The sequence below is a fragment of the Callospermophilus lateralis genome, chromosome 5, assembly GCF_048772815.1.
Source record: "Callospermophilus lateralis isolate mCalLat2 chromosome 5, mCalLat2.hap1, whole genome shotgun sequence".
NCBI classification, from domain to species: Eukaryota; Metazoa; Chordata; class Mammalia; order Rodentia; family Sciuridae; genus Callospermophilus; species Callospermophilus lateralis.
The window spans coordinates 15634994-15662082 of record NC_135309.1 but is presented as its reverse complement, the minus strand read 5'-3'; positions in this window follow the sequence as shown (position 1 = coordinate 15662082).

Here is a 27089-nt window from a genome sequence, read left to right as displayed (position 1 = left end):
GAGGGACTGATGACACCGGGCTGGGGCAGGGGCAGAGCAAGCAGGCCCATGGGGAGGAACACGTGGCGATGGAGAGAAGCCTACTGCCGGTGCTGTCCTCACAGCTCTCCAGGTGCTAGGTGGGTGCCATGGTTGCCATTGATTGGGAAGGAGGGCAGACACAGGTGTGGACTGGTCTCAGGGCTGTAAGGTAGTGTTAGGTGCAGCGAGGATGCTCGCGGGGACCTGTGGCCGAGTGCCCTTCTGATGGAAGCCAGACAGGGCCTTTCTGTTCTTGCAGGAGCCTGGACTCTCCCTGGCTAGTCTGTTCCCTTAGAAGCCTAGCCCCTTGCTTCAGTCGTCTGTGCAGATAGATGCTTCTAGCATTCAAGTCCAGGCTGGTCCTGCTTCCTGCCGGCCCTGGCCCCACACCCCAGCGGCGGGTGGAGCTGGCGCCGTGGGGAAGGGGTTCCCTTTAGACAGCACTGCCCTCCGCCCCCTCGTACTCGCTGGCCTTGGCCGGCCCCCTGGGCCCTGCTCGGGAACAGACTCTCCCCCTGCTGCCAAGCACGGAGCGGGAAGGGAAGGGCGGGGGCAGCCCAGCCAGGAGTCCAGCCAGGGAACGGACAAGAGCCGGTGGGACAACTGGGCTGTGGAGGGGCCTGACCCAGGCACAGGGACCTGGGCTGGTGGGTGGAGGGGTGGCTGGGAGGTCAAGGGAGGAGCTGGGGCTCCCTGGTCCCCACTCAGCCTGGTCTAGCAGCCAGGACTCTTGCAGCTGCAGCTGGAGGGGGCACATGGTGGGAAGCAGCCTCAGCCATCTCTCCTTTTAAAGGGCCCAGCCAGACCTCTTAAAGGGGCAGCTCCAGGGCTGGGCTAGGGTGATGGGAGACCTCAGCCTCCCAGGTGGGGCGGGGGGTCTGGCCTGAGCACCTCCTGACCAGGCAGTGAGTAGCCCTCCCCTGGGATGCATGCCCTTGTTTCCTGCCTCCTCTCCATCATGGTGTCTGGGAGCAGGCCCTGCTCCCCGAGTGGCTGTGGAGTGGGGTCCCTGTCCAGAGTGTCCAGTCCTGAGCCTGGCCCAGAGGAGTGCCTCCGTGTCAATGAAGAGTAGATGATTTTGTGGGGGAGCCCAGAGCCCACCCAGAGCCCTCTCCTGAGTCAGTTTCCTGTGGGTCTCCCAGGCTGGGTGTCTGTTGGGTCTGAAGGAACCCCACCTGTCACTTCCTCTCAAACTGAGCCCCGGAGCCCCAGGGCACATCTGAGGTCTTTCTCCTGTGTTATAAGTGAACAGTGTAGTGTGGTGTTTGGGGGCCAGACGGGCTGAGTTCAAGTCCCCTCTTCGTCTAGTCCCAGCTTTCTTACCAGCAAATGCAGCTGTCAATAACCCTGTAGCAGAGGGTCACCAGAGGACCAGGTCAGTCAGTGACTGAGCAGGGCCCAATCCCAAAGGACACCCAAAGGGCAGCTCTTCACCCCCATCCCCCACCCTTAACGCTCTCTGCAGTGGACATAACACCTTCTGGGCAGGTCAGGAAGCAGGGCAGCTGAGACTTAAACAACACGTTCAGGTCTCACAGCACATAGCCAGCAGAGGCAGAATTTGAACCTGGATCCAGCTGGCGCCAGCGTCTGCCCTCTGCTTGTTTCTGTGCCTCACCTCGCTCTGTAGTCCTGGGAGCGCACAGTTCCTGGGTCCTGGTGGTTGGTCAGTGCTGGATGGTGGGCTATGGCTAGCTTCTCTAGAGCGTTCTGGAGGCACGTGGTGAACAGAATTGCCTCTCTTGTCCCAGTAGCCTAATTCCATGGCTCTCAAGGTATGAAGCCAGGGGAGGGGGTGGGAGCTCCGAGGGAGAGCACCTGCAGAACACTTGCTTGGCATGTGTGAGCCTGGGTTCCATCGCCAGCATTGGGAGGAGGAGGAGGAGGGGGAGGAGGGGGAGGAGGGGGAGGAGGGGGAGGAGGGAAAGGAGGGGAGGAGGGGAGGGGGAGGAGGGGGAGGAGGGAAAGGAGGGGGAGGGGGAGGAGGAGGAGGAGGGGAGGAGGGGGACGGGGAGGAGGGGGAGGAGGGGAGGAGGGGGAGGGGGAGGATAAATCAAACAGAGGGATGGAGAGTCATGCTGGGTAGAAATGGCTCTGCAGCCCCTTTCTGTCCCTGAGTCTCAGCTTCCTCCTCTGTAGGTTGGGTGATGAACAAAGGGGAGGCGAATCTCAGCTGAGCTGAAATCACGACACAGCAGGATTGGCCCCCCAGGTGGAGGAGGAAGCGGCCTTTCTGAGTGGAGAAGAGAACTGATCGTGTCCATGGCCTTGACCGGGGCCTCAGCCCACAGCTGGGCCTGGACCGCTGCTCCTGGCCGCCCCTCTCATGGGTCTCTGGGGATTTCTCTGCTCTAAGCTGACCCCTTCCTTGCTGTCGGGGCTTCTGTCTCCACTCAAGAGCTCTGTGCGGCTCCTTGCATGCTTCTGTGGGTGTGCGTGTGCGTATGCGAGTGCACGTGCGTGTGTGGACTGTGAGACAAGGAGATCCCAAGCACACTCTGCCCACGCACAGAGCCCCTTGGAGTCAGCCTGGGCCGGGGCTGGGCCGTCCTTCCCGGCGCCTCTGCAACCCTCCTGGCTGACGCTGCCTGCATATTCCCGGCGAATGGTGCTCCTGAGACCTCCACGGGCCCAGGCTGCGTCATTCCCACCCTCCCTGAGCCCTGGGACTGACTGGGCACGGCTCCAGCCCTGGGAACTCCGCCTGATGCTTTTCCCTTCTTCGAAACTTCCCTCTATGATTCAATGAAATGTCCTCTGCTTCTCATTGCCTGGCTGGGCCGGGCTGACTTGGCAACAAGAGGCAGAGCGCACTGGACCTGTCTGGCCCGTGTTCTGCCCTGGATGTGCTGTGTGACCTCAGGAGAGTCCCTTCACTCTCTGGGCCTCAGCTTTCTCATCTGTGAGTGGAGCAGGAGGATGGAGGAGGGGTGTGTCTCCCAGTGGAAGATGAGAGAGTGGGACCCCCCTGGGGTCCTCACGCTTGCCTCTCAGCTCATTGGTGCGCTCTGCCCGTTCCTTCTTTGCGGAGTTCACTGGAGCCTAAGCCAGAACTTTCCATTCTGGCCTTCTGGCCAAACCTGTGTACGGATCACTGGTCCTGGGCTCAGCTCTGGTGACCTAGCCTTGGAACTCACCCACAGTCCCAATAAGATCCCCCTCCAAGATCTAAGCCCACTGTCCTCCCTTGGCTACCTCCTCCCCTGAGGCTGAAGGCGGTGGCACCCACCCGGCGGGGCTCCACCACTAGAGGGCGCCCACCCCCCCAACATGATGGAAATCACCCCAAGAGCTCACCCCAGCTGGACTCAGTGACAGCATTTGTTGGTCGTTTCTTGTGTGTTGGGTGCTGTTCTAGTCCCTGCACACCCCCAGGCTGTCAAAACACCGTGGTCCCACAGCCCTGGACAGGAGAGATGACTTACCCAAGGTCACCCAGCTGGTCGGTGATGGGGTGGGACCAACTCCTCCTTCATCAGGGTGGATCGCAGGCCTGGAGCCGAGGACCCAGGGATCCCAGACGAGCGGATGGCCAGGGGTGCTAGGAATCACTCCATCGGGGACACCATGGCAAACCCTGTTGGTGGCCCGGGTCAACGTGTGGCAGGTCGTTTCAGTAGTCACAGTGCTGGATCACGTTCCCAGGACGCTCATCGTGTGCCTGGTGCGATACCAAGTGCTCGGAATACACAGCCTCATCCAGAGGAGTCCCTTGTGTCCCCCAGGGGAGTGGCTCCAGGACCCCTGGGGTCCCCAAATCTGCAGGCGCTGGAGTTCTTTTTTTTTTTTAAAGAGAGAGGGAGAGAGGGAGAGAGAGAGAAAGAATTTTAATATTTATTTTTTAGTTCTCGGCGGACACAACATCTTTGTTTGTATGTGGTGCTGAGGTTCGAACCTGGGCTGAACGCACACCAGGCGAGCGCACTACCGCTTGAGCCACATCCCCAGCCCGGCGCTGGAGTTTTTTACACAGAACAGCCCAGTGTCTGCCGCGAACTCCGCGCAGCTCCGTGGGTGCAGGATCTCTGACCAGCGCCAGGTCCTTATCGTTCCTGAGCCTTGCTGGTGACGGTGCTTGGCTTCACGGATGTGTGATGCAGAGGGCCACCTGCTCCTGAAGGGGTCTGACAGGGACATGCTCTTGCATGGTTTCCAGATTACGGGGGCAAACTGAGGCTGGTCCGGGTGAACTGTCCTGCCCAGGCCTGCTCCATGGCACCAGGTCTGCTTGCCCAGAGCTCTCGGCGTGTGCCCCGGGCTCCTCTCCTCATTTAGCCGGGTCTTAGCCAGGATCCCAGGGTTTAGGAGATGAGGGGGATGGAAACAGAGGGGGCGGGCGGCCCAGAAACCCGAGGACCCACAGACCCTGGTTTGAGAACCCCTGATCCATGCACCGCTTTCCAGGCTGTGGAGAGGTCAGGGCCAGTTAAGGGCCGAGAAGAGCCCAGGCTCCCGGCCCAGCCTCCTGAAGCACTGGCTTCCTGCTAAGGGCCCCTGGGTCCAGGCCTGGTGACCGGGGTGGACACTCTAGTCCTGGGCCTCAGCTGCTGGACAGTGACTGTCTTGCCCCTGGTGGGGAGACTTGGCCCTGACTGGAGACTCTGGGACACACGGGTACGGGAGGCAGCGGCAGACAAGCGTGGCTTGGGGGACAGAGATTCGGGGGCCCCCCTAATCTCTCTCAGTCCCTCCCCCAAGCATCCCAAACAAGAGGCCCCCATCTCACCCCTGCTCAGTGGGCAGACCCACAGCCCCCCTGGATAACGTGCCAGGGCAGGGATGGGACACAAGAGCTAACAATGTGTCCTGAGCACTCAGTGGGGACCAGGCCCAGTGCTAAGCACGATCCACACTGAATCCTTACCTGGTCCCTGTGAGGTTTGTGCTCCTGTGCTTTTACCTGCTTCATGCAGGTGGATAAGTAGAGTCTCAGAGAGGGTGAGTGACGTGCGTAAGTTTGCACAGCTGTCAGAGCTGACATGTGTATCCTGGTCAGCCTTTGAAGTCCTTCCCAAAAGGTGAGGCACGAAATTAAAGAAAGAGTCCTCCTCATGTTTAAAGACAGCTCTGTGGTGACCAGTGAGGGTAAAGACTTTTTTTCACATATTCGATAGCCATTTGGATTCTTCTCCATGTGGCATTTAGACGCCTCGCCACAGTGGGTCTCCTCAAGGTCACGGCTTTGGGGCTGTGTTTCTTCTAAACATCTGTCAGAAGCTCAGCACAGCCCCGAAGTGCCTGTGTGAGTGAGTGAAGGCCATAGCCTCGTGTGGTCCAGGAGGTGGTGGGGGTGGAGAATCCCCCATTTGGTTTCATGGTTCAAGAGTGACCTCCTGAGCCACATTGCTAACCCCCAGGGAAATGCCAATCAAAGCCACACGAGATCGGCCCTCACGCCCCTTAGGGTGGCTACAGCCAGCGAAACAAACAAAACCCCAGAAACTTCCAGAAAGAGTACTGGTGCTGATGTGCAGAAATTAGAACGGGTGCGTTGGTGGGTATGAAGGACGGTATAGCTGCCGTGGAAAGGAACATGTTGGGCCCCCCCAAAGTAAATAGTGGAGTTGCCAAGCAACCCAGCAGTCCTGCTTCTGTGTGGATTCCCCAAGTTTGAAAGCAGGGAGGGCACAGGTACCTGCACGCCCAGGTCCACAGCAACACTGTGCACCATAGCCCAGGGCTGGACGCAACCCGGGACCCCTGGTGGAGACAGAAACAGAAGATGGTGCAGACACACGATGGAATATTATTCAGCCCTCAACAGAGAGGAATCCTGCTGCTTGCTGCCAGTGGATGGGCCTTGAAGGCGTTATGCTAAGTGAAGCAAGTCCTCCGAGGAGGGACACCATAGGATTCCACTTCCAAAGCCACCATAGATCATCGAGGTTATAGAGACGGAAAGAAGGACAGAGGGCTCCAGGGTGCTGGGGGGAGGGAGCAGGGGGGTGTTTAGTAGCCCTGAGACTCAGTTTTGTAAGATGGAGGGCTCTGGAGGTTGGTGTCCTTACACTACGGAATTCAGACTCAAGGTGGTGGAAGGAGTGAACTGGGTGTGTATTTTACCAAGTTGGAAAAAAAAAGAAAAATAAGTGGCTCTCTCCTGCTGCTTGGCCAGGCAGACAGAGATGCCACCGTGAGGAGACCGGAGCTACTCCGTGGTAAGGGCCTGGTGCCAGGACCCCCGCAGGCCCGGCCACCACTGAGGAGAACGCTGGGCGGGCGTCACGACGCCTGTGCACTTTGTGAGGGCAGATGTGTTTTGGAGAAATCATAAGGCTGGACGTTTGGTGAGCTTTTCTTAGAAAAGATGCAAAGAACCATAACTCAGGTAGAAAGTCAAGTCGGTGGTTGAAGTCTGACTCCGAGCCACTGCTAAGGGCACTCCGGAGCGTGGCCAAGACCACGGCGCCCAGGCAACAGGAACGGGTCCAGGCTGCTGCAGCCACCAGGGCTGGGCACCTCTGCCACACCGGGTGACACGGAGCTCAGCTGGGTCTTGATGTCCACCTGCAACAGGACGTGGGCGCTGGGCTTGGGGGACAGCTGAGGAGGCCCACTGTCCTCAGGCAGGTCGAGTGGCCTGCTGAGGCCAACAGTGAGTGGCCCCAGGGCTGCCCTACTCCTGTGAGGCAGTCATCTCAGGAGGACCTCCTGGGGGCCATGTCCTGAGGACTTTAGGACTCTGTGGGGTGGGTGCTGTCACCCTGCTGCTATGGCCTGGGTAAGCTTTGTCCCCAAAGGTTCCTGTGCTGGAAACTTGGCCCCCAGCATGGGTGTTGGGGGGTGGGACCGCCAAGGGGTGGGGCAGAGAGGGAGGTGACTGAGGCTTGTCTGTTCCCAGGGTCTCACTGAGTGGGCGGGTCTCGGGGGACTGGACTAGTTCCTGCAAGAATGGGTGTGTAAGTGCCCCTGGGAACTCCCTGGGTCCCCCCTCTGCAGACGCCAATGGCCACTCGGCCACTTGTGCACAGGGCTCCACTGGCCAGGAGGCCTCACCAGAGCCAGGCAGAGACTGGCACCGCGGCCTTGAGCCTGTGTAGCTGTGAGCCAGTCAGCCTCCGTTCAGCCAAGGAGCCCAGCCTCAGGTGTCCTGCAACACAAAGCAGACTAAGGCCCCCGAGTCTCCGTAGCAAACGGTGGTGGTGTGACAACCAGAACCCTAACAGGGCGCCCGGGGGAGGGGCTTGGGCAGACAGGAAATGTGAATCTTGATCCTTTGCGGAAAAGAGGAAAACCCACAAAACCAAAGTTTAGCCCATGTAATGATTTCACAAGTGTTCACTCAACGGAGGAGTGGGGGTGGAGGGAGGTGAGAACGCAGAGGCCGGGGCCACCGGGCTGCAGGCAGCTACCGAATGCCTGGGTGAAAGGTCACAGGACCGTGCTGAGGATGACCCAAGGCTGGGGAGGCGGGAAGCGGATCACAGGATGGCCAGGGTGTCACACACACACACACACACACACACACACACACACACACATCACACACACCACACACCACACACACCACACCACACACACCACACATCACACACACCACACACCACACACACCACACCACACACACCACACCACACACACCACACCCACACACACCACACACACCACACCACACACACCACACACCACACATCACACACACCACACACACCACACACCACACATCACACACACCACACACACCACACACCACACATCACACACACCACACATCACACCCACACACACCACACACACCACACCACACACACCACACATCACACACACCACACATCACACCCACACACACCACACACACCACACACCACACCACACCACACCCACACACACCACACATCACACACACCACACACACCACACCACACACACCACACACACCACACACTGCACACACCACACATCACACACACCACACACAGGCTCCATCTCTCTCTGGTGGGCACACTCATAGAGTCACAAGCAGGGAGAGCCCACACATAGCAGGTGGTGCCCATTATCACAGAGGTACCCATTCACAGTCACACATACACACCACACACACACACACATACCACACACACCACACATCACACACACCACACAGCACATACACCACACACCGCACACACATACACTGCACACACCACACATCGCACACACCACACACTGCACACACCACACACACCACACACAGGCTCCAGCTCTCTCTGGTGGGCACACTCATAGAGTCACAAGCAGGGAGAGCCCACACATAGCTGGTGGTGCCCATTATCACAGAGGCACCTGTTCACAGTCACACACACACACACATACACACCACACACACACACACACACACACACACACACACGTGTTTCTTTGGGGATCCTGTAGAGACCCTGAGGAAGTGATCTTTGTCTACAGTCCTCCTTCGGTTGTAGATTTGGTCCCTCAGTCACCAGGCACCCCTCATTTCCTCTGGGGGACATGTCCACTCATGTCCACTGGGCACCCCCACCGTGCCCAGCACTGTGCTGAACCCTGGTCTGGTCCTCGGGGGCCAGGGGGCTCGGGTCCCAGCTCAGGAGTGGGGAGAACTCAGGCGGAGGGAAGGAGCTGGTGAGGCCTGCCGCGGCGGCCAGCTGGGTGGGCTGGTCAGGAAAGCCCCGGGTCGCTGGCTCCTGTTGGGCCGTCTTCCAGGAACAGAGGACAGCCACGTTTTCCTGATTCTAGCAGGAAGCTCCCTGGGACCACGGCGGAATCCCACGAAGACGGGACTGGCTGGCCTGGGACCCTCTCTCTGGCTTGGGTTTCAGCCAGGCTGGGCAGGCCACGGCAGGGTCGTGACCCTGGGTGCCAACGGGAGTCCTGCGCCAGCCTCAGGGGATGTGAGCAGCATCTCCTGCTCCCTACGAGGGGCTTCCCCAGGCCTCTGGGCTAGAGTGTCATGGGCCGCCCCCTGCCCCCTGGGAGCCGAGGATCAGAGAACTTCAGGGCTGGAAAGGAGACAGGCCAGATCCTCAGTCCTTTCCCGGGTGTTGCTCAACCCTCTCTTGTCACGGCCACCAACTGTCCTTTCCTTCTGTGTCCTGGTCTGTGCTGGCCAAAAAGGCCTTGGCCCCTGTTTGGGGAAGGAGCATGCTGGACCCTTCGCCCCGTGGTCTTTGTGGCGACTCCTGAGGGGCCTGCCGGACTCAGTTGCCACAGAGGGAAGGAGGGGAATAATCAATTAACCAGTAATTAACGTAGAAATCAGTGAATGTGCCCAAGATGGCGGGTGTGGCTGGAGCAGTGTCTCCTTGAGTCTTCTCAAGGGCTGGAGTGTGGGGAGGAGCCTGTGAGGCAGTGGGTGGGCTGCACCCCCATTTACAGAAGGGGCCGTGGGCGCTTGGCTGGGGCAGCGGCCACTGGGACAACGCAGGTTGGGGACGCAGTTCCGCTTGCCCCTCTGCCAGGCACTGGCTTTCAGTGCATCCTCCCGCCAACCCTTATGCTGCAGTCTAGGGACAGAGTGGCCCTTAGTGTTCTTATTTTTTGGAATGAAGCTCCTGGGACTCAGGTAAAATGACCTGGCCACAGTCACTGAGTGACAGCATGGGGTCCCGCCCTGGCCGTGTACACCAAGCACCACCTGTTGGTCCAGGGCATGGCCAGGGTGGGCAGCTCTCTCTGCCCCTGGCACAGCCTGGCCTGAGGACAGGGCTTGGCCAGGCCTCCAGGGCTCAGCTAGGAAAACATGCCAGTCTGCCTTGTGCCCGTGGAGCTGGGCCCATCCCAGATACAGGGCAGCAGGTGGTGTGGCCACGGGCCTGGGGAGCAACTGGCCGCGGTCTGCTGGCCGCGGTGCCCTGGCCAGTTGGGCTGCTGTTTACAGTCCACAGTTTTAATCATCTGATGTTATGTTTGGCCCTGTTTCCCTCTCAGAGCCTGGGGCTGCATCCAGCATGGCCTCTTGTTCCTCCCAATGCCTGCCCAGCAAGGAGCGGAGGCCGGGAGGCAGAGGGGGACGGGTAAGTCCACCAGACGAGCGTGGGCTTCTCCTGGGTGCCATGGCGTTCTGAGGTGAGTTTTATTTGACCCCCCCCCCCCATAGCAGCGGGGTGGTGTGTTTCTTCTCTCCAGTTGTGGGCAGAGCTGAGACCCAAAGGCCTAGCAGCCTGTCCAAGGCCACATGTGCAGGGACGGGTGAGCTGGGATTTGTCCAGGGTGTCCAGCTCCAGGGCCTGGCCATTGCCCACTGTACTTCTGGCTGGGGGCAGAGGGGCCAAGGCTGCCTCGGGTCAGCCCATCCACCCTCTCTTGGGTCTCGCCCGGGCACCGTCAAGCCTCATGGGCTTGGGCAAGAGCAGAGTGAAGGGCTGTCCTGGGGGCAGAAGACCCCGGCCTCGGGCTCTCCCTTTCCTCTTCTGTCCCCTTTCCACTCAGCACAGGCTGCCCAGACCCAGCCTGAGGGGCGACACCCCTCTGCCTTGCAGTTAAGGTGGGGCTCCCAGCCCACTCGCCTGCCAGCCTGCCCGCGCCATGGAGTCAGGCCTGCCAGGCCAGGAGAATCTTTTTAGGAAACATCCTAGGAGGCAGGGCTCAGCCTGTCGGAGCTCAGCAGGGAAGACAAGCACCAAGCACTCATCACATAAACCATGGGCTGACCGTGAGCAGCCTTGGGCTGTGGGGGACGTGCAGGGCTAGGGAGAGCTAGAAATGCATACCAAGATGTCTGGGAGAACGTGGGGTGCGGAAGCCTTGGAGCCCCATGGCACGAGGGAGCTCCTGTCTAGGGCAATGACCAGCAGGGCTGGGGTGACCTCAGGGCAAAGGTTAGGTATTTGGAGGGACAGAGGAGTTCTTCCTCTGCTCATAGCATCCAGGACCCCCCGGGGAGTTCTGGTTCCAGTGGCCCAAACAGGAACCAGTTGTCTCTGGTAATGTTCCTCACCCAGGTACAAACGGCTGGTCTTGCAGGTTAGTGTCACCTGCCTGGCAGCTGGGAGATTGCTCTGCAGATGGCGGGGTAGAACCAAGACTTCGATTTGCCCAGAACCTCCTGGGTTCCCGAAGTTGGGTGGACCTCGATCCACGTGCCTGGAAGGTGACTTTTCTGCTCTGGTTCCAAGGTTTTAGTGGGCCGTAGTGGGGCGTTCAGGGACCATCCATTTAGTCCTGGCCCTACAATCACAGAGTGCTGCCGATATAGACTTTCTTTTTTCCTTTTTCCTTTGGTACTGGGGATTGAGCTATCAGTGACCTATGTCTCCAAACCTTTTTGTGTTTTATCTTAGGACAGGGTCTCAATAAGTCGCTGAGTTTGGCCTTAAGCATGACATCCTCGTGCCTCAGCCTCTGGAGCCAAGGGGATTACAGTTGTGCACCACCACGCTGGGTTCAGACTTTCCAACATTCTCTTCAAGTGGGATTGCACACACTTACAGGATTGCTGGACTTAGCAATTAAAAATATAGGGCATCAGGTAAATTTCAATGTCAGATAAACAAACAAATAAATAAAAATGATATCCCAGGATATACTGTATATCCTGGGATGTACACTAAAACAGTATGCATTGTTGACCTGAAATCTAAGATAACCGAGTATCCTATATTTTAGCACCACCCTATTCATTGTTTATCTGAAATCAAAGCTAACTGATCACCTACTATTGCCTCAGAATCATCTTAAGGTAAATAAGAGAAGACAGGTCTCACCATACAGTGTGTCCTATAGTGTTTTATAGACTGACGTTTTAAGAAGTCCTAAGTCTCTTAGGAATATCTTGTATTTTGTGGAGGTTAAAACTCTTTAATTTGCTCAGTGCTAAATATTTTAAACAGGCTACAGTGTTTTGTAACTTTACTCTGACATTTGATTTGGCCAAGTATGGGCTGGGGGCCAAATCCAGTCCAGAATAAAATCTATTTTATAGATAAAAATACGGTTTGGTTGGAACTCAACCACATCCATGGTGGAATTGAATAGTTCACAGCAGGGCTCGTATGGCCCCCAGGACCCCAAATACTCTCTCTTCTTGAGAGCTCATGGACCCCTCTGGAATATTTTAGGCCATTGCTCTTATGATCTGTGTTGATCAGAGCCTGCGTATGTGACCAGAACCCTGCATGTGGTGGCCCTTGAGTGTGGAGTTGGCAGAGGAAGGACAGGAGCTTGGGCCATGCCAAGAGGCCCTTCCACTTAGCCTGTCCCTCACGTGTAGTGGGTGCCCAGTGGGGACAAGCCCTCCCTGCCTTTCTCCTCAAATGCGCTCCATCTTCTCCTCGTGGAAGGAGACAGAGCCCCTGGCTTTTCAGCTCCCAGAGGTCTGCTGTGAATTCAGAGCAGGCTTCTGGGCGTCTCAGCCATCTGCTCCGCACCATCCACCTGGCTGCAAATGGCCATTTGCATAATGGTTAAAGCACAGAAGGTGGTGCCCTGGTGGTGGCCAGGTGTTGCCCCCGCCTGTTCCCTGGCAAGTCCCAGCCTCAGTGTTCCTGTTCAGGGGGTTTAACCGCAGCCCTCCTTGGAGAGGGCCCGTGTGCAGACTGGGAAGAGAAATGCCAGGACAGAGGGCTGCTCTGGAAACTTCTTTGTCCTCATCTCCTTACCCACACCGGGAGAGGCAGCCAAGGGGTCATCTCTTCTGTCTGAGTGCCCTGGATGGGTCCTCAGGTCTCAGAGCCAGTTCCCCGTGGAGCCGGACCAGGTATGCTCTGTCTTCATATTCCAGTAGACTGTCACCAGGAGCTCTGAAGGGCTGGAGTTTGTACTCTACTCATCAGCTAACCAGCTAGCCTGTGGGCGTCACGGTGCTGGCAGACACAAAGGACAGAGACAAAGGACAACATTACTCACAGCATAGCTGGCAGGTGACCTTCGCTGATGGGGCTGATGTGGAGGGATCCAGGAGGAGGCCCATGCAGTGGGTCAGTGTCAAAGCCCAGGGATCTGAGCCAAGGGGACTGAATCCTCTGTGATAGGCAGGGATCGGCTTGTATTTTGCCTTGGAGGAAGATACTTTCCTTGTTATAGTGCACAGCAGACAGATGTGCCTTTTGCTCTGGAGAAAAACACTGTGCTTATCTTCCAGGGCTGTTCATAAAATATAATTGTGCTGAAAAAGATCGTTAGATGGTCCAGAGACCAACAATAAGGAAGAGCGTGCCTTGGATGTAGCTCTAAAGTTGCAAGAGCGGTTGCATGTGATGGGAAAGCCACGTGACCACATGACCAGGCACTGCATGGCTGGTGATGCTGGAAATGACAGTGGCATTGCCCTTGGCTATTTGCTTTCCAAAGTCAAGGAGGAAGTCAAAGAGCAGATTTGGGCTGAATTTGGGTTAGCAGTTTAGGATCATTAATCTTCTATGTAAAGTTGACTGGGCTAAGAGATGACCAGATAGCTGGTGAAGCATTATTTCCGGCTGTGTCTGTGTCTGTCTGGAAGAGATTAACGTCTGAATTAGTAGACTGAGCAGAGGAGACTGCGCTCTCCAAGGTGGGTGGCCTCATCCCCTGAGTGGGGGGCCCGAACAGAACAACATGGTGGAGGAGGGTGGGTTCTACTGTCTCCTTGGAACTGGGGCATCCTTCTCCTCCTGCCCTCAGACACTGGTGTGCTTTGTTCTTACGCCTTTGGCCGTGGACCAGGACCTACAGTCCTGGCCCCCTTGTTTCCCAGAGCCTGGACTCAGACTAACACCATGGGTTCTCCTCAGGCCTTTGGGTTTGGCCTAGAACTGCAACATTGGATCTCCTGGGCCTCCAGCTTGCCCGTGGTCACGTGCTGAACCCCTCAGGATCACTCCCGATGTACCTCCATATACTATGGTCCTGTTTCTCTGGAGAGTGTCCACGAATACAGATGCTGGTGTGTTTCAAAGTGCAACACAGCGGGGTTTACAGCGCTGGTCCCTGCAGCTGCTCAGAGTGGAGGGCACAGGGGGCTGGGAGCTGCAGAAGTAGTGAGGGCCACTTAGCCCATCCCTGATGCCCGAGGGTAAGCCGCCTGGAAGGCACAGACCCTAAGCTGGTCTCTGAGGAATGCAGAGACGTTCGCTGGGTGTGGTGGGGAAGGGTATTTCACCCAGAGACCGGCAAGCCTGGGACTCAGAAGAGAGAATGTGATGCTCGGAATATTCTGGAAACCAAAGGAGTTCAGAGTGGCTGGAGCACAGAGAACAAGCGGGGTGTGTGTGTGTGAGTGTGTGTGAGTGTGTGTGAGTGTGTGTGTGCATGAGTGTGTGTATGAGTGTGTGTGTGAGTGTGTGAGTGTGTGAGTGTGTGCATGAGTGTGTGAGTGTGTGAGCATGAGTGTGTGAGTGTGTGCATTAGTGTGTGAGTGTATGTGAGTGTGTGTAAGTGTGTGTGCACATGAGTGTGAGTGTGTGAGTGTGTGTATGTGAGTGAGTGTGTGTGCACATGAGTGTGAGTGTGTGAGTGTGTGCGTGAGTGTATGTGAGTGTGTGCGTGAGTGTGTGAGTGTGTGTGCACATGAGTGTGAGTGTCTGAGTGTGTGTATGTGAGTGTGTGTGAGTGTGTGTGTGTGCTGGGCAAAGCAGGGCTGAGTGGTAGAAGGTGACAGCAGCAGGCTCAAGGTGACGGTCAACTGTGCAGGGGGGTGGACTCCACTCTGAACACCATGAGGGACGTGTGGCCAGTGGGCAGGGCTGTGCTTCAGAAAGTCCCTCCCTGGACAGGCAGCGTGGGAAGGGATTGCGGGGACTGGCCGAGGCTGGGTGACCAGCCAGCTGGTGTCTCCCAGAGCAGGGAGCAGAGTTTCCTGGGCCCCAGGGCCACGAGGATCTGGAGTGGCAGTCAGAGGGGCTCTCTCTGAGGCCCCATGGCACCCTACTCTGCTGAGGGCCTACTGAACTTACCTCTGTGACAGTAAAGGTGACATTACAGCTCCCTAGTTCCCTGCCAGTCTGCCGCCTCCGCCTCAGGCTCTTTCCATTTGGGGTCTTGGTGAGGCTGAAGCAGCAGCGCCAGGGCACCTCAAGCTGGAAGCTCAGGTCAGGTGGTGACACTGAGAGGGGACATGTGGGGGTCTGCTTCCTCCTGCTGCCCCATTCACCCTCCACCCTGTCTGGATGTGGGATTTCTTGCTGAGCCCTCCTGACCTTATGCACTGTGCTTCCCTTTCCACAGGGTGCAGCTGTGGGCGCAGTGAGCGCCCTCCTACTTTAGAGGGGGCTGATCGGCGCACCCTGTACTCCAGGCCCCTGAGCCAGCCCTGACATGGTGGCCCCTGGTCTCACAGTCTTCTTCTCTGTAAAGTGTGTGTCTCTTAAGGTCTCTGACATCCTTGCCACCTGTTATTTAATCAACTCAAGTAGTTAAACTAAGGCTTTTTAATAGAGTGGGCTGGGGGGATGTTCTGTGCAGCATTGGGGTGCCCCCATGTCTTTGGAGTGCATTGTGACAGAGGTTGGGGGATTAACTGAGCCCTGGGAAGCCCACTGTCCACCCCACATCAACACAAATGCCTTCTGGTCCTTCTTCCTAACGGAGGTAGTGTTGAGCGCCACAGCCAATTCGGGATGGCGCCTGGCATTTTGCCAGAAGGAGTGGTTGGGAGGTGACGCCAGCGAGCCATTAAGATGATGATAATTAAGTTAAGCTATGTCTAACTATTAAGATAATGACTGATTGCTGTAACTGGATGATGCTAAATTGAAACAAGCTGTGTATTCAGTTGTGTATTTAAACCTCTGCTGTCCGGCAATGGGGCGGCTCCTGCTACCTCGGGTGCCCGCTACTTTTGAGTTCCCGTTGGTTCTCGTGGAGTTTCCGGGGGAGTTCTAGAGAGTTCCCGTTGGGTTCAGGCAATAAAGTAGTTCCTGTTTGAACCTACAGTGGCTCGTGACCTCCCGTTTATTTTGTGCCCAGCCAGACTGCGGCAAGGTAGCAGTGCCTGGGTCTGGTGGCCTGGCCATGTCAGCTAGCTGTAGTCGGAGACACACGGCAGCTGCTTTGGGAGCTGTTTGCCTGAGTTTGCAGAGTCCCTCCTGTCCTGTAGCCGTCCTCGTGCCTCTTGCGTAGGTCGGGGTACCATCAGCCCTCGTAGGTCTGGTGGCCAGGAAGGAGATGGGGGTTGATTCTGAGTGAGGTGGGGCCTGTCTTTCAAAGTGGAGGCCTCTGCGTCTTCTTCAGACAGGAGGGGAATGCTCCCCCCTCCAAGGGGGTGGTGGGCCCCATCACCCAGGAGTCCACGGACTGAAGAGTACATTGATCCAGATGTCCCCAAGCCCATCTGCAGGTCGGCCCTCCTTCCAAGCAGAATCTGAGTTGGCATCAAGGATTCGGCCTCCTTGGCAGCTCAGTCGTGAGGAGCTCGGGGCCTGGGAGACGGGGAGGCCCTTCCGTCTCCAGGGAGGGTGTCTGACTCCCATGCTTCTCCTTGAATTTGCGGTTAATGGCTGGCAGCCTGTTACTCTCCGTGTCCACTGCATCGATGACCCTGGGTGACAGTCATGATTCCGCTCTGTTGTGACAACCACCTTCCTCAACCTGTCCTGAGTTAGGAGCGCTGGGCCGCGGCACCTTCCCTTTCACTCACAGAAGGTTGTGGAAGGCTCTGAGGGCCTTGCTGCAGGCTCGGGAGGGAGTCTCCCGGGGAAGGAGAGAAGGGCTGGCCGAGCCAGCCTCTGGGGACAAGGGTCTCTGTAGTCCCACGGGGTCACCTGTCCCCAGAAAGGAGCAGAGCCTGGAGGGAAGTAGCTCATTTCAGCTGAGGGCAATTCCTGGAGAGGGACTCAGCTAGGTGCCACCATCAGGTGACACTCAGGCAGAGCCGCCAAGCCTTCACCGTCCCCTCTTTTTCTGGCACTGGGGATTAAACCTAAGGGCGCTTAACCCCTGAGCCATATCCCAGCCCTTTTTATTATCACTATTATTATTTAAATTCTTTTAGTTGAACATGGACACAATACCTTTGTTTTACTTATGTATTTATTTTATGTGGTGCTGAGGATCAAACCCAGTGCCTCACGTGCGCGAGGCCAGTGCTCTGCCACTGAGCCCCAGCCCCGGCCCCTTATTATTATCATTGAGACAGGTTCTTGCCAAGTTGCCCAGGCTGGCTTTGAACCTGTGACCCTTCTGCCTGGGCTTCCCAAGCAGCTGGAATTACAGGTGTGTGCACGCACGTCCAGCTCACAAAGTCCTTCTTCATCCTGTTTCCCTGGTCATCAGGGTGTCCTCTGATCACTTCGGCATCCTTTAAATGTCCTTGAGGGGGATGCGCTTGTCCTTCCGTCAGAGGCCTTCCCAGTCCTCATCCGCCCCCTGTGTGGCCAGCGGGACCTCGTTAGGCGTCCCCTTTATTCACACCCCCCTGGAGGTAGGTCCGTGACGGTCCCAGCTCTGCAGGTTAGAAACCTGAGGCTCAGAGAGATTGAACGGGGTGAAGTGTTCATAGAGATTCTTCCTGTCTGTGGCACGAGACTGTCCCTCTTCGTTTGCCCCCAGAGTCCCCTTCAGAGGCAAAGGCAGGACTCCTCTAAGACAATGTGCTCGTGAAGGAGCAGGCTAGAGACGGGGTGGGCAGGGCCGAGCGCAGGGGAACGGCACTGCTGGGTTTTGAGCGGGGCTCTGGCTGCAGGCCGGGAATGACCCTCGGTGTTGGGGTCCTGACTCATGAAACCTTGAAAGGAATGATATGGTGGCCTGGGAGGCCAGTGGCCCTAGAGTCAGGAGGTCATCACCCTGCCCTGCCCTGCCCTGCCCTGCCCTCAGTTTCTCACACCAACCAAGGGGTCATCGGGGAGGGACTTTATGGCCGGGGGAATTTATGGCAGAGACAACAGTTTGTGCTTGAGTGGCCCAGCCAGCCACCCAGGGAGCAGCGCAACAGACCCCTGCCCCCAAATGGGGTTTCCAGCTGGAGCTGGGGGCCCACCCCTTGGCCCGAGCACGGGGTGGCCCCGTTTCCATCTGTGCAGGACACCCGTGGAGCTGGCCTGTTCCTGGGAACCTCCCTGAGCCCCAGAGACAGAGCGAGCTGCTTGGAGGGACCCAGCTCTCCCCAGGAGCTCCGACAGGGGGAGGCCGACCCAGGAAGGACAGTCCCCTCATTGCTCTGTATGGGGGTCTGTTGGTGGCCCTGAGACCCTCAGCTCATGTGGGACTGTGACCGCTCACTCCTTGGCTCGGGGTCCACCCTCAGCTCTGTTCCGTGAGCTCTGGCCCTGCAGGTCCCCTTACTTAATTGGGGTCTCTGCCGAGCGTCTGAGAGCCGCTGGCCTGTGCCTTCCCTTCCTCTGCCATCTCCCGCGCTCAGCCCGGCTCCTCCACAGGCCACTGCTCCAGCTGGAGCCACGGGTCCTGCTGGTCTCCATCACCTCCTCTCAGTTGCTTCCTGCCTGTGCTTCTGTAAAAACGCCTCTGTCCGCCTCCACGGCTCCCACCTGGCTCCCGGGTGGCTTCCTCCCAGGCACACAGGGGACCGTTTCACTCTCTGGCTCACCTACCTCTTTGGGCTCTCCTCATGCCAGGCCACGCTTCCGAGCCCATGCCTGGGGGCTGCAGGGAGCACCGGAAGTCACAGCGTGCTCGGCGAAGCTCCCTGAAGCACCCACAGGACTCAGGGACACTGAGGAAACTCAGGGCCTTTATGGTCAAACTCATGTGACATTCTAGGGAACAGTAGGAAGGTTCTCAGAAAGCTCCAAGTCGGGTGAGCGGGGTGGACGCTTTGGATAGGGTGGTTGTGGTGTACACATGTGTGTTACTCGGGTTCTCCACGCACTCGGAACAGGAGGCGGTAGGCATGGAAACAGATGTGGGTATAGACTTGTAGGTTGATCTTAGAGGATTGGCTCACAAGCTTGTGGCGGCCGGCAAGGCCAGAATCCACGGGGCAGGCTGGCAGCTGGGGCTCTGGGGAAGAACTGGTACAGCTAGACTCTGAGGGCCTCTGGAGAATTTGTTCTTTCACGGGGAACCTCAGTCTCTTTTCTCTGAAGGCCTTCAGCTGATTGGATGAGGCCCTCCCACATGATGGAGGGTAATCAACTTTACTCCAAATCTGGTGTCCCAAATGCTAATCTTTTCTAGAACACCCTCACCCCCCACCCCCACCAAACCTTCACAGCAACATCTGTACCAGTGTTGGACCAAATCCCTGGGTAATGTGACCTAGCCAAGTTGACAGATGAAGTCAGCCACCATAGTACATGTGGGTTTTTGTCTAGATGGAATGTGATGGCTGGATGGCTGAATTGATGAGGAGATGGATGTGTGGAGGGGATGGGAAAGAGTAGGTGGCTTGTTGTGTGTGTGAAGGGATGGATGGGTGGGTGGATAGGTGGATGGGTGGGTGGGTGGGTAGGTGGATGGGTGGGTGGGTGGGTGAGTGGAAGGGTGGTTGGATGGGTGGGTGGTTGGGTAGGTGAGTATATGATGGATGGATGGATGGATGGGTTGGTGAATGGATGGGTGGGTGGGTAAATGGATGGGTGGGTGGGTGAGTAGATGGATAGATGGATGGGTAGGTGGATGGATGAATGGGTGGATGGGTGAGTGGATGGATGGGTGGGTGGATGGATGGGTGAGTGAGTATATGATGGATGGATGGGTGGGTGGGTGAATGGAAGGATGGATGAGTGGATGGATGGTTGGGTGGGTAGGTGGCTATATAGATAGATAAGTGGATAGATGGATGGGTGGGTGGATGGATGGGTGGATGGGTGGGTGGGTGGGTAAGTTAATGGATGGATGGGTGGGTGGGTGGGTGAGTGGAAGGGTGGTTGGATGGGTGGGTGGGTAGGTGGGTAGGTGAGTATATGATGGATGGATGGATGGATGGGTGGGTGGGTGAATGAATGGGTGGGTGGGTGGGTGAGTAGATGGATAGATGGATGGGTAGGTGGATGGATGAATGGGTGGATGGATGGGTGGGTGAGTATTTGATGGATGGATGGGTGGGTGGGTGGGTGAATGGATAGATGGGTAGGTGGGTGAATAGATGGGTGGGTGGATGGATGGGTGAATGGAAGGATGGATGAGTGCATGGATAGTTGGGTGGGTAGGTGGCTAGATAGATAGATAAGTGGATAGATGGATGGGTGGGTGGATGGATGGGTGGATGGGTGGGTAAGTCCTGGAATAAGGATTGAGTAAATAGGTAGGTAAACGTGGAGATAGGTGGATGTGTGTATGTTGGGTGATTGGTTGGCTGGTAAAGTGGGTGGACCACCTGGTGGTTGAGTGCTCGGTTGGGTAGTTCAGTTGTAACCAGGTGAAGCGTGGGTGAAGCGTGGGTGAAGCGTGTGTGCAGGCGAGCGGATGGCTGTGTGAAGGCTTTTGTGTGGGTGAGTGGAATGTGGGCAGTGGAATGACTGGGTGTGTCAGTGTAGACATGGACAGATGGAGAGGTGACTGAGTGTATGCGTGTGTGGACAGATGTCTGGGGCATCTGTAGCTCTCAGTGTGAAATGCCAAGTTAGGGGAATGCTGAAGTCGGCAAGGTCTGTTTGGTGGGAGAGGACAAAGCAGCACATCATGGACCATTCATGGGATGTTTTACCTTCATTTCTCTGAGCCTCGGTCTCTTCAGGGAGATAGAGTATTCTCTACCTGGCTGGGTGCTGGGAGGCCCAGCGAAGTGAGCCTGCGAGTGTCTGGCATGGCGCCCTGAATGTTGTTAAGGTCTCAACGGTGTCAGTTTTCGGCCCTCCCGCCTTCCTCCTTGGGCTTGTGTGGCATGGTTTACAGGCCCAGGTTCCATGGAGGACTCCTCCGTATTTTCGTATCCCAGTTTTACTGTGAACGCCTCCTGACGTTGCTGTCACAATGCCTGGCCCCATCCTTGGGCATAGAAAAGCCCCTTTCAATTTCTCTCACCCCAAAAGAGACACCACTGGCTGAACTTTTTGCTCCAGCTGGGATGATGTCTTTGTCCCCAAGGGAGCAGAGACAACATCTGGCCTGGCTACTGCTTCTCCTTGAATCTTCTCATGACGCTGGAACATGATGACAAACACATGTGTCCTCCCTGGCAGGAGCAGTGCCTTCTCTGAGAGATAGGAAGATGGGAGACGAGCAAGGCACACACACACACACACACACACACACACACACACACAGAGTTTGTGCATTGCTGTGACCAAAAGTCCTGACAAGAACAACTTAGAGGAGGGAAAGTTTTATTTGGCTCACAGTTTCAGTTCAGGGTCGGCTGACTCCCTAGCTCTGGGCCCGAAATGAGGCAGAATATCCTGGCAGAAGGGTGTGACAGGGGACATGACAGCGGGGAAGCAGGAAGAGAGCTCTGCTCACCGGAGGACACACACCCAGTGACCTACTTCCTCCAGCCACGCCCACCTGCTGACTGTCACGGCCCAGTTAATCCACATCAGGGAACCGATCCACCGATGAGGTGACAACTCTCATGAGCTAATCATTTCATCTCTGGACACTCCTGCATCGTCTCTGAGCTCCCGGGGGGACACACACATCCAAACCCTAACAGTGGTTGGGTGAATGGATAGATGGGTGGGTGGGTGAATGGATGGGTGGATGGATGGGTGGATGGATGGATAGATGGATGAATGGACGGGTGGCTGGGTGGATGGCTGAATGGATGGACAGATGAGTGGATGGATGGTTGGGTGGGTAGGTGAATAGATAGATAGATAAGTGGATAGATGGATGGGTGGCTGGGTGGATGGGTGAATGGATTAGTTTGGTGGTCTGACTGACCTGGGTGTGAATCAGGACTCTGCCATTTGGGGCTGAATGGTCTTGGAGACGCCTCTTTTCTTTCCTGAGACTCGGTGCCCTTATCTGTAAAATGGGAAGAGCATTGTCCACCGCACAAGGTCTTTGTGAGGAAGAACTGAAATAGTCTGGATGAGGCGTCTGACATGGAGTGGTGTGTGGGCCAGGCTGTGTGGGCAAAGACCACACAGACTCCATTTTACCCCGAGACTCCATGTTGTATGAGAAATGCTTCTCCCGTGGGGACACCCCCTGTGGACCTGTCAACAGTTGCTTAGCAGAGCATGCCTGGCAACACGAGATGGCAATTCTTACACAGTGTAAAATGTTCTCTCTTTGGTTCCCATTTTTCTTGGGCAGGTACCCTGTCAGAGATGGACTGTCTGGACGTTAGTAACCATTCTCTAACTGTACTCAACTAGTGTCATTTTGACTGCTTCCCTTCTGCTGGCTTGCTGCTATGCCAACCTGGAAAGTTCCTTTGGGAAATACCAAGGTACCCATCGCATTGTCTTGCTAACCCTCCATCCAGCTTCTGGAGCCCTGCTTGCTTGTGGCTATGTCAACCGGGATGTGGTTTTTTGCTTATAAAGACCCTGAAACGCTCAGAGGCCATTTCTTGCAGAGACAGTTATGGGTCCCGTGGGGAGCAGTCGCTGGTGGCTAAATAAAGACTCTTCAATTTGGACAAAGTGGACTTGTGTGTTTTCTGAGCGGCCTGCCCCATAACAGTCGGCACTAAGTATCAACTCCCATCCTTGCGCAAAAAGCTCTGGCCAGGAAAGAAAAGCATGTTGGTGAGGGCTTCACTGGTGAGCATGGACCCCAGGGCCGGGCTGGCAGGGTGGTGATGAGCGAGTCGATGGATCGATCCTTTGGTCAACTTCCTTCTTCTTCAATCAACAGGACTGAGTTGCGACTTCTACACCAAAACCCCACCACCTGGAGTGGACAGTTCAATAAGTTTGACAGACGTACAGAGCCACCAAAGCACACCGCGGTCAGGTACAGGACGTTTCCATCCCTGGGGGTCTGTGTGCTGTGTGGCGTGTCCCCCTCCACCCTCCACCCCTGCAGCTACTGATCTGCTCCCTGTCCCTGCAGAGCTGTGTGCACGCTCTGGAGTTTCCCGTGAGTGGACCCCCACAGACTCCTGGCGTCTGGCCGCTGCGCTCAGCTTGCTCATTAGGAGATTCACCCTCTCTTGGCCCCAGGAATCCATTCCTCTGTGTGCCCTTCACCTATCACCCTGTGTCTATGATGAGTTTATTCACTGATGGCTCAAATGATTATTTGTTCATTACAACTTTGTTCATTCATTCATTCCACAAATACAGAAATGCCCCGGGCCCCTGGGGTTACCTTCCAAAATCCCTAGTGGACACCTGAAAGGAAAACTACCAAACCCTCTATATGTTATGTTTTTCCTATACATACATTTCTATGATAAAGTTCAATTTATAAATTAGGAATGGTAGGAGGTAAACAATGACCAAAAATAAAATGTGATAATTTTAACAATATATTATAATAAAATTGCCAGCTCACCGCTCTCACAGTTTGGGGCCATTATTAAGTAAAACAAGGGGTGCTTGAGCCAGAGGCAAGATGGCTCCTAGGTGACTAATGGGAGAGTAGCACATACAGTGTGGATACTTTGGACAAAGAAATGGTTTGCATCCTAGGCAGGCTGGCCCACAATTTAATCATGTTGCTCAGGACAGTGTGCAATTTAAAACTTAGTATTGCTTATTAATGGAATTTTCCATGTAATATTTTTGGACTGTAGTTGACTATGGGTAACTAAAACCATGAAAAGCTAAACCATGTATAAAGGGAGGACTATCTCGGTGGGGTGGGGTTGAGGATCTCAGTGGAGGTGTTGAGGATCTCTGTGGAGGTGTTGATGGGGTGTTGAGGATGGATAGGAACAGCCTACCAGGACTGAAGATGTATGTTTGGGAGCCTCTTCTTTCATGGGGGACTTGTATTTTTTTGGAAGTCATCAGCATTCAGGAAGTATATCAAGAGATGCGAGACTGATATACTTCTGAGATCCATCGCCAGGGATAGTACAGATGCAGGAGTCCCTGTCTGGGGACTGAGCCAGAGTCTCTCCACTGTGTCGGGGGTGGTGGGCTGGAAAGTCATCAGCCAAGGCAGCTGGGAGAGAGAGGCCAGAGGCAGGAGGGAGCCAGGAGAGAGGGGGGTGCCAAAATGAAGTGCAGGGTGGATTTCAAGGTGGGGAGGTGAGACCCCTGATGGATGCTGCTGGAAGTCAAGGGGTCTGACAAGGTCTTTGGGTTACAGAAATGCTCAGGCCAAAGAAGAAGGGGAGAGATGACCACGGCCTTCTGAAGCATTCAACCACGAAAGGAAAAGATAGTGGGCCGTGGATTGTGGGCATGCGGGGTCAGGAGCCTGCGTGTGGAAGGTGCGCACCGGTGGCCTGTGTCCATGCTAGTGGGCTGCAGGCTTCTGTTTCGGGGCTTAGTGCTGCTCACCCCATTCTTATTTCTCCTCAGCTTCCAGGAATCTGTCTCCCTTCTCCTCTGTGCTCTTGTTTCTCTGGCAGAGGAGTGCGTCCGAGCAGACCTGCAGGACCGGCCAGGGGGCTGGGAAAAGAAGCAGACGGGCAGAGGGAGAGACGGAGGTGCAGGGGGAGAGACGGAGGTGCAGGGGGAGAGACGGAGGTGCAGGGGGAGAGACGGAGGTGCAGGGGGAGAGACGGAGGTGCGGAGGCCCTACCCTTCCTCATCCCAGAAGGGGACCAGGCAGGACGGGGTCCGCTCTGGTTCTTGACTGAATTGGGCAAGGCAATGATCAGCTCTCCCCTTGGCTGAGGAAGGGGAGAGGGTGGGCAGGAGCTGTCCCCTGATGGTGACTGGGGCTGGCTCTGGGAATGAGGTGGACCTGGCACCTGCTCTGAGGTGGCCTTCCTGGCCCGTGGCCTCCAGCCAGTCCCCCCACCCCCATTTCTGCCCCTAGCAGCCCTTGGGGCTGGGGGAGGGTGTGGGCTGTGGGACCCCCAGCCAGGAGGGGCTTCTCTGCCTCTTGACAGGATCCTACTGGACTCAGCTGCCTTCCTTCCTTTGGGGCTGCTTGGGAGGGTGGCCTAGAGTTGGAGAGCCATAGGTGTGGATCTGATTCTTCGACCTTTCATGGGAAGATGGGAGTGGCCAGCGTGTCCTCCTTTGCCCGGGAATTTCCCATTTATCACTGGACGGTTCATATCCCAGGAAACTCCCTGGTCCCAGGCAAGCCAGGGTGGTGGGTTGCCCTAGAAGTAAGAAATGAGGTGTCTGAGAGGAACTCCAGGGCGGACTGTGACTCGTCCAGCCCCGGGAGAGGCAGTGTGTGGCGGGGTGGGAGAGAGCACCAGCAGCAACCCTGGATTCCCCCTTAGCAGCTGTGAGACCTGGGTAAGTAACTTGACTTCTCTGTGCTTCAGTGTTCCTGTCTGTATCATGGAGACAGGCATCGCTCCTATTAATAGGGTTATTGTGAAGAATATACGATCGCCTCTAAAACTGCCTGGTTCATAATAAGTACCCAACAGATGCCAGCATTTCGCTCTTGTTGGTGACCTCGGTGCCTATTATAGGGACCTAGGTACTCAGCAAGTGTTTGTTGATTGACTGATGGAGTCTGTGAGTGAACAAGTGACTCTAAGAGTGTGTAAAAAATGCCAGGGTCAGCCAGAGGAGAGAGACTGAACCTGCTTAATGGGAATCAGAGATGACTTCACAGAGGGGCCAGTTCTTGGGTGGGGTGGTACCGACTGAGCAGGAGTTTCCCAGTTAGACGTGGGTGAGGGGAGAGATCCCTGGCAGAGTGGACAGCCTGCAAGGTCACAGAGGTGTGAGAGAGTGACTGCATGGCTCCTTCACCCCAAGTGCAAGCTCATTTTAGACACAGCAGTTCAGCTAGCAATGACCCAAATCTCCCAGGGGCTGGTTTTCCTACCCCATCCCTCACCCAGTCTGTTTTTCCATTCTGTGCCCTTCGTCCGCCTGATTTCCAGAACATAGTGTGTTCTCCATAAATACCAGCCTGCTCCAGGATGCCGCCGTGTTATGAGCTCTGCATGGATTATCTCATTTAACCTTTGCTCTGACAGCTCTGGTTCTTAAGCTGAGGAGCTCGAGGCCTGAAGTCAATGTCTTGTTGGAGCGAGATTCAAGAGCTTGCAAGGGAAAGAGCTGGCACGCACATCCAGAACCCTGGCTCCAGGCTGGGTTCTGACCACTCTTGCACATTTCTTTGGTTCTTGGCAAATGGGACTTCTGGCTGCACTTCTAAGGACAGAGAGGCCGTTTGAACTGCAGGATCACCTGCCCTCGTGGGGAGGTACTACCTGTTCACCTGAGCTCAAAATCCAAGGCAGGGGTCCCGGCTACACCAGGTGAGGCCTCCTGCTGCAGGGATCAGGCTGGGGGGGGGCTTGGGTTCACAGCCGGGCTCCTGGCTTCCTCTGTGCATCATCCTGGGCAGGTTCCTTCTCCTCTGGGGCCTCAGGTTCCCTCTATTAAAGTGGCCTCCCAGGTGATGTTGGGAGGATTCAACAAGTGCCCTCCCTCACGAAGGCGGTGGGTGCAGCGCTCAGCGCGGGTGAGCCCAGATCCCTACTCTATCACCCCAGGGTCTGTGGCAGCCACAGTCAATAGGGACAGGGGGGTGAAGCAATGAGTGACTCTCGCAGGCTGGGCGGGAGTCACTGGCACGGGGGGGGGGGGGTTTCCTGGGAACCCACGGGGTGGGAGGTGACACCCGATCAGGAGTGTGGAGTGCGAGTCAGTGGGGGAGGCCAAGCTCTGGGAGCTCAGTGTGGACAGAGCAGGTGACACCCCAGATACAATGGCCAGCGGCCCCTGGGTCTTGGCAACTGGGATCTTGGCTTACCCTGGCTCCAAGGGAGACTGGAGGACCCGCCAGGGCAGGAGACATCCAGGAGGGTGAGCAGAAGGGGAAGCAGGGAGGGGCCACCAGGGCTGCTGGGAGGCCAAGTAGGCCCGGAGACTGAGGGTGGGACCCGGGTCATGGTGGTGACCGGTGGGTGGACAATAAAGGCCAGGTGAGGAGGAGGCTGCGGATTGTTCTTCTGATAAACTGTTTGAGGAGCAGAACGAAGGCCGCGGGTCTCTCTTTGTGTCTTGAGATGGGAGGCCACCAGGACGTGGCGTGGCAGAGACCCAGCAGAGGAGGAGAAGTAGGTTTAGGAGAGGGGAGGCGGTGGCCACCAGCTGATGGGAGAGGTGGGGAGCCCAGAGCTGACCACCATCTCCACGGGGAGGGGAGCGGGCAGTGGGGAGCGCGGGCGGGACATGCAGGGGGTCCCGTGGGAAGGTCTCGCAGGGCCGGGGTCCTGATGGTAGTGGTTGAGGACAGGAAGGACGGAACAG